This window comes from Equus quagga, unplaced genomic scaffold (assembly GCF_021613505.1).
Source record: "Equus quagga isolate Etosha38 unplaced genomic scaffold, UCLA_HA_Equagga_1.0 554_RagTag, whole genome shotgun sequence".
Lineage (NCBI taxonomy): Eukaryota > Metazoa > Chordata > Mammalia > Perissodactyla > Equidae > Equus > Equus quagga.
The window spans coordinates 83,671-91,871 of record NW_025800242.1 but is presented as its reverse complement, the minus strand read 5'-3'; the positions used below and the strand labels follow the sequence as shown (position 1 = coordinate 91,871).

Here is an 8,201-nt window from a genome sequence, read left to right as displayed (position 1 = left end):
TTTTGCTATTATATGCCTTGGAGAAGGTCTTGTAGCATTGATGAAGTTGGGCATTCAGTTAGTTTCACTTATCTGTAAATCTGAAACTATCTCCACGTTTGAGAAGTTCTCAGCAATTATTTCTTTCAACAAACTCTCTGATCCTTTCTCCCTCACTTCTCCCTCTTGACTACCTATAATCCTTATGTTGCTTATTCCTAATTGAGTCAGATATTTCTCAATGAATTCCTTCGTTTTTTTAAATCTTATTTCTATCTCCTCCTTCACCTGTAGCATTTGCACATTTTTATCATCAAGAAGACTAATTCTTTCCTCCATAAGATCAGTTGTATTTCTTAATGATTTGAGATAATTTTTTTATTTAATTGAGTTTTTAATATCAGAATTTCTGCCTTATTTTATAATTTCAATCTCTTTGGTGAAGAGATTGATCTTATTGCGGAGCTCCTTGAATTGTCTTTCTGTGTTTTCTTGTAAGTCAGTAAGTTTCATTATGATGGTTATTTTGAATTCTCTGTCATTTAAGTTGTATGTTTCTGTGCCTTCAATGTTGTTTTCTGGAGAATTATCATTTTCCTTCTGGTCTGAATCGTTATTGCAGTTTCTCATGGTGTTAGATGAACTAATCTTTTGTCAGGGCACTTGTGGTATTCTTAGGACACATATCCCCCCTCTTACCGCTAGGGGGAGGGCAGAGCAGCATCTCTGGCCCCATCCCATCTGCTGGAAGAATGAGAAGAATGTATATTCTGATGTTTGAGGATGGAATGTTCTATATATATCTATTAAGTCTATCTGATCTAGTGTTTCATTTAATTCCACTATTTCCTTGTTTACTTTCTGTCTGGATGATCTATCCATTGGTGTAAGTGGGGAGGAGGTCCCCTACTATTATTGTGTTGCTATTTTTTCTCCCTTTAGGTCTGTTAATACTTGCTTTATATACTTTGGTTTTCCTGTGTTAGGTATATATGTATTCATAAGTGTTACGTCCTCTTGGTGGAATACACCGTGTATCATTATATGGTGTCCCTCTTTGTTTGTCATTGTTTTTTATCTTGAAGTCTTCTTTGCCTGTTTAAGTATGGCAATACTTGCTTTCTTTTGTTTGCCATTTGCTTTGAATATCATCTTACTTTACCTTCACTGTGAGCCTATGTTTGTCCTTAGAACTGAGATATGTTTCCTGGAGGCAATATATTTTGGGCTTTGTTTTTTAATCCATGAAGCTACTCTGTGTCTTTTGATAGGGTAACTCAATCCATTTAAATTTAGAATGATTATTGATCTATGAGGGTTTAAAACTGCTATTTTATTTCTTGTTTTCCAGTTGTTCTATATTTCCCTTGTTTCTTTTCTCTTGTATTTCTGACTGCCATTTTAGTTCGTAATTCCCTGTGACGGTTTTCTCAGTTTTCTCTTTATTTAAGAATTATGGCTCTGTTCTGAGTTTTTGGTTAGTAGTTATCACAAGGTTTCCTGTATAGAAGATCTCATAGATGAGATACTCCATTTTCTGATAACTTCTTATCTCCGTTAGCCTAAGGAGGTTTCATTCCTTTCTTCTTCCCTTTTTGAGTTATTGTTGTCACCAATTATTCTTTTTTGAGTTTTGAATTTGTGACTAAACTGTAGTGTTTATAGTTATTTTTGATGCTTTCCTTCTCTTTATCTTTTATGTAATAATTAAGTGCTTGCTAAGCTGTTCTTATAGAAGGCTGCAATTTTCTGATTCTGTCTGTCTATTTAGCTCCTTACACAAAGATTTTTGAACCTTTGCCTTTTTTGTTTCGAGTCTAAGGGCTTCCTTCATCAGTTCTTATAAGGGAGGTCTAGTGGTGATGAATTCTTTCAGCTTTTGTTTATCTTGGAATGATTTCATTTCTCCATTATATCTGAAGGATAGTTTCACTGGAAAGAGTATTTTTGGCTGAAAGTTTTGTCTTTTAGTATTTTGAATATATAATTCCATTCTCTTCTAGCCTGTAAGCCTTCTACTGAGAAATCCTCTGAAAGCCTGATCAGGATTCCTTTGTGGATTATTCTCTTCTGACATGCTGACTTTTAATAGTTTTTCTTTGTCATTGACTTTTGCCAGCTTTACTATTATGCACCATGGAGAAAATCTTTTTGCATTGATGTAATTAGAAGTTATATTGGCTTCATGCACTTGTAAGTCCAGTTCTTCCCCCTGGTTTGGGAAATTCTCAGCTATTATTTCTTTGAACAGGCTCTCTTCTCTGTAATTTCTCTTCTCTGTAATCTTTACTGTAATTTTTCATGGTGTTTGATGAACTGATTCTTTGCTGGCATATTTGTAGTAGGACCAGCTCACAGATTCCACTTGCCACCACTGGGGTGAAGCAATATTTGTGTTTCTGATCCAACCTCATCTGCTGGAAGTTGTGAGAGTACAGTGGACACTCCCTCACTCTGGGATAGTGTTCATGCATGTGTGAAACTGCCACCACATCTGCTTATGCTCATGTTGGTTACTGCACTTGATTTGTGGGACTCCTTTGTGGGGTCTGAGCCAAGGCCACTCACTGGGCCTGTGGTGGCATGATAGGCACTCCCGCAGGCTGGTATAGCATTTACCCTGACCTATACTACTTCTCCCACTTTTCTTTTTCTGATGTCCCAGCAATATCAGTATAACACCTGCCACAGCTCACCTTCTAAGGACCCCATCAAAGACACTGAGCTTAAGGAACACAACTCATTTTTGAAATACCAGAAAGCTGTACAAAGAGCAATTTAGGTTTAAACCCCAAGTTAAAATTCTCTTACCCATTACATTATCTAGTCATTTTAGAAGAAGTTGATGATACAAGAATCAGACAATCTGGCTCACTCAGAATTTCTGTCACTTTTACTCATTCTAGATAGCCCAGTCCAAAGAAGGTGACACAGTCACAGAAGAGGAAGTGTCCTATGTTTTAGCTTTCTCAAGGCCTCCTTTGTGTTCCTGTTCCTCAGGCTATAGGTGAAGAGATTCACCTTTTGAGGGAAAATAGTGTACATCATTGAAGCCAATGCAGTGTTTTTGGTAGAGTTAGTAAGATCAGAACTGATGTACTCCTAAAAAAGCTGCCCCAAAGAATAAAGACGCAACTGAGAATTGAGACCCACATGTGGGGAAAGCTTTATATTTTCTACCCACTCATGGCATTCTTAAAACAGAGAAGACCATATGAGTATGAGAGAAAATGATTCCACACACAGTAATACTACCAAATACACTAGTTGCAAAATATGTCAGAATGTTATTGATGAGGGTATCAGAACATGCAAACTTGATGAGGTGACCTACTTCACAAAAAATGCTGGAATTTCCAGGCCCATGTAGAAAGTCCACTGCAACACCATCTGACTGTGGAGGAGGACATACCCAATGCTAATGAACATGGAGAATAGAATCAGTAGTCCACAGAAGTGGAAGTTCATGGTTATCTGTACCTCAGGGGGTGACAAATGGCCACATAGTGATCATAAGCCATTACTTCAAGAAGAAAATTTTCCAAACTTGCAAAAGTCAGGATAAAATTATGTAAGGCAGGTTGTATAAGTGATGCCCTGACTCTGTGCTTGAATAGTCATGAACATCTTTGAGATCATGGTTGTGCTTAAACAGATGTCAGTAAATGACAGATTACAGACAAAGAAATGCATAGGAGTGTGCAGGTGGGAATCAGAGATGATAGTCAGGACAATTAGTAGGTTTTCCAGGATGGCGACCATGCATATGGACAGGAACAGAATGAAGAGAAGAGGCTGTAGTTCTGGATCCTCTTCACATCCATAAGAAGGAATTCTGAAATATCTGTTTTGTTTCTGGGTCCCATGTTGTTGATGAATCTGATGGGAAAGGTGGACTGACAACATAATCATATGTCTGTTTTCTGGTCCAGCAGAAGAAACATCACCAGACGGAAACACTATTTTGAGATGCGATGTACACTAATAGGGAGAAACAAGAATAAATGCCCTCTGTATGCATATTATTCTGTTACTTAAAAAAAATCTTGAAACATATAGCTCAGTGTCTTCCATTGTTAATTCCCACAAGAGTTGACTGGTGGTCATTTTTTTACATTATACTATACATATTACTCAGATTATTTGAAACAATTAGTAATCTTATAAAGAGAAACAGACTAGGGAGGCAGCTGAAGATTCTGTCTGGATCCCCTGAAACCTCAGAGACAGGCACTTGAGACAATACATAGGTCAAGAACCACGAATGGGAAGAAAAGTCACCTTTACCAACATCCTGCCTTCCACCACCACAAGATTTCAAGTAAATATCACAGAAATTTGTAACAATCATATTGTTTTAGAAAAATCAGATTTCTACTCAGAAGGAAAGTGGGCTCAGTGATAGTAGAGTGAATATGAGATTAGCAAATGAAAGGTTTTTTATTATTCGTGCAAAGTACAAAAAACGTGATGAAGAGAGGCAGGAGGACAGCGAACGACTTAGTTCTAATCATCTGATGTATGTACTCTCATCACAGTTTTCCCTGGATGAGCTTGTAGTAAAATACATGCCCTCACTTTCAACTATTGACTAAAGGAATTTAGGTTTCCTAGCTGACATCACCGTGAAATTATGTTTGATATGTCCCCTGAACGTACCATCTGGGCGATCTGTCCTCAGGAAGGCCAGAGAGATTGAGTGAGACCCAGGCTCCCAAGAAAGAGGGATCACCCAAAAGAGGAAGCTCAGATGGGCTACTTTCTTTCACAGGAAGGACAGTTGAAGGAGGTGGTCACAAGCAGATTGTAGTCTCTGTGTACCTAGATGCTCAATTTTCAAAGCTCCTCATTAGCCAAGCTATTTTATTTTCACTGAGATCCCAAGACAGTGCAAATCCTTAGAGATGAAGTCTTTAGAAGGGAGGAATTCAAGATGGCTGCTTCTCTGACCCTATGAGACCAGGCACACCGTGTATTTTTCTCCATTTGTATCTGCTCATCTCCATTTCAAATTCTTGGCAAATATGGACACACCATTATTTTCTAACTGGATTCCGGTCTTCTTTCCTTAGTTATGAACAAAGACATTGTTATTTAATCAAGGGCATCAGGAATTCAGATACACACTGGAGGGGTGAAAATATAGTGTGTATCACATATATACACACACTATATATACACTATATATTATATAAATAATGTATTTTAAAATAAAGTGAAGTTATTGTAAAAATCCAAGCACTCTAAATATTTCTTGAAACTTAATCTTCACTGTGTGTATTTTATATAGTAGATTATTATCTGTTCTCTGTAATGACTCTATCTCTGATCAATACAGAGAGATCTGTTACTACCTTTTTAGATTTTCACAATCTTCTCTAATTTCACCACAGTAGTTTCGATATAGTTTTCTTTGCCTTGGGGGACTGTGGATTGAACATTAGCATAAACATAAAATTTACCATCTTAACCATATTTAAGTATACAATTCATTAATGTTAAGTACTTCTCATTGTTGTGCAGAAATCTTCTCATCTGGCAAAAATAAAACTCTATATCATGTAAATAAGGCCCAAATCCCCTGGTCCTCTCAGCCCCTGGTAAACACCATTCCACATTTTGCTTTCCAAATTTGAATACTCTAAGTACTTCATGTAAATGGAATCATTTGGTATTTTTATTTCTGTAACTGGCTTTTTTACTTAGCGTGATGTCCTCAAGGTTCATCCATGTTGTGAAATCTGTGAGAATGTCTTTCCTTTTTAAGGCTAAATAATATTCCATTGTATGTATATACCATCTTTTGTTTATCCAGTGTTCACCAATGCACACCCCAATGGCTTACTCCACAGAGGACCCTGGAAGCTTTCACCACTGAGGAAACCAACAGACAGTTCAGCAGCTTCAGATTCTCCACAGCCTTTGTCACTAAGTGTCCTGCATGTCTTTCCTTTCAAAGACTCCGACAGCTTGAGTCCTACCCCATCCTTACCTCCAGGATGACTTGATCCTGAAATCCAGATGGCCACTGAGCATACACCTACAGCTGGCTCCAGCACCCACGGTTGCACATGTGCACGTAGCCAGTCCCATTTCCTGTCACTGTCCCCTACCCCCATGCACACCCATGGCTATCCCTGTAGTGGCACAAATGCATACCACTAGCCCCAGAAATCACAGCTGTGCATACACAGGCAGAGAGACTCAAGCTGTATTGCTGTACTCTTGCACCATGTGTGTACCCACAGCTGACCCTGCCAATGGCCATGGCCCTCATCACAATGCAATTGTCCACAGGTGGCTTGTGCCACCATGCAGGAGACTGCAGTCAGCACTCTTACCCTGGCTACAAGTTAGTTGGTGCCAGTCAGCTAAAAATAAGTTGACTGTGGTAAAAGAAGTCCCAGTGTCTGTCAATTAGAATCACGTAGTACATTGTAATACAATTTGACTGCTTTTCTGATAACTCACAGTTTACTGTAACAATATTGAAATCAATGACCAGAATTTCACCAAATTTCCCATAATGTTGGAAAATATGTCAAAATGAGTACTTTGAGATTGGGAAAAGTTGATAGTGATATCCTATAAGAGGACTAAAACATGCTTACTACATGTTTAGTGTAATTTTTTATTGTGGTAAAATATATATATAACATAAAATTTGCAATTTGATTTTAAGTGTGAAATTTTGGGAGAAAATTGCATTCACAATATAAATAAGACATCCTACATTGGGACAGAGGTAAATATAAGACATATTGATCAGAAGATGGAGCCCAGAAAGAAACCAACACATAAATGGATAGTTTATGAAGGAACATCAAAATGAATCTGGATTCCTGTCTCACAGCAAAGGCAAAACTAAATCTCATGAAGAATATTATTTCAAATGTAAAAGCCAGAACAGTAAACCCTTGTGGTTGAAGTAACTGTGAGTTTCATGAACAAGACCTATTGAGTGCAAGCCATTTTGGAAAACAATGGCAAATTCAGCTACACTAAAAATAAGCACTCTGGTCATCAAAAATAAATAAATAAATAAAACTATAAAAACTATAAAAGACATCCCAAAACAAGGCAAATATCTAAAAAGAAATTTTCAGTGCTTATCACTAAGATTAATATTCTGATAAAAGAGGTCACAAGCATCAATTAGAAAAAGATAAACAGCATGGTAGAAGTCCAGAAACAGATATTTAACAGAGTATAAAATAAATACGTGAAAAACACTATCTACTATATATAGTAAGAGACATATATATTAATGAAATCTTTTTATACCCAGCAGATTACCAGTATACTTGAAAATGTCTTGGTGATGATGTGATTGACCAGGACTTTCTAATGTATGTGTACGTGTGTTCATTGACTTCAGAAAACTCTTTGGAACTACTTAAAGAGGAAAAGTGCTATTTTATATTCAATATTACCATCTCAATTATAATAAACTCTCTAATTTCCACCAGGAGACATATAAGAGAATATTCAAACAGGTTTACTCATAACACCAGGAAACTGGTTACAAAAAGTATAAAATTTCCAGAGTATCAGAAAGGATACCTATTTTGAAAAGATACCATAAACAGTGTAAAAAATCCAGAGTATTGGAAATGAATTAGTTACTGCTACTATGAACAATATGATTGAATACAAAAAGTGCAACAAAGAGGAAAAACGTCAGGACATGAAATATATACCCTAAGATTTAGCAAGTTGGAAAACAGGCAGATTTACAAATTGGACAGGAATACACAGAAGGGTGATAAGTCAAAGATTTTTAAACCCATTGCCTGTTTCATAGGAAAAATATGATCAAATACTGGAAATTTTATAAAATGCAACCTAAAAGAACTTTAAAGAAAATTATAAGTACAGAATACAGGATAGCATCTGACACTTGACGTGACAGAGTGTTGTGACTGGAAGACACTTCAGGTGCATTCTATAATGGTGGCATGGCTCTATTTTTAACCCCTAGATAGATAAATGAGTTTTTATTATGTTATTATTCTTTCAGAACTACAGGTAGATTTTTATTCAGTACTTAATATTATATTAAAAAGTAAAATTAGGGGCCGGCTCCATGGCCGAGTGGTTAAGTTCGCGCGCTCCGCTGCGGCCGCCCAGGGTTCGGATCCTGGGCACGGACATGGCACTGCTCGTCAGGCCACATTGAGGCGGCGTCCCACATCCCACAACTAGAAGGACCTGCAACTAAG

The 8,201-nt window shown here is 37.2% G+C and overlaps 1 pseudogene; it reads right to left on the bottom strand.

The window, feature by feature from the left end:
* Window positions 1-2,913: 2,913 nt before the first annotated feature.
* LOC124233956 (olfactory receptor 7G1-like) lies at window positions 2,914-6,098 on the bottom strand (annotated as a pseudogene).
* Window positions 6,099-8,201: the final 2,103 nt, after the last annotated feature.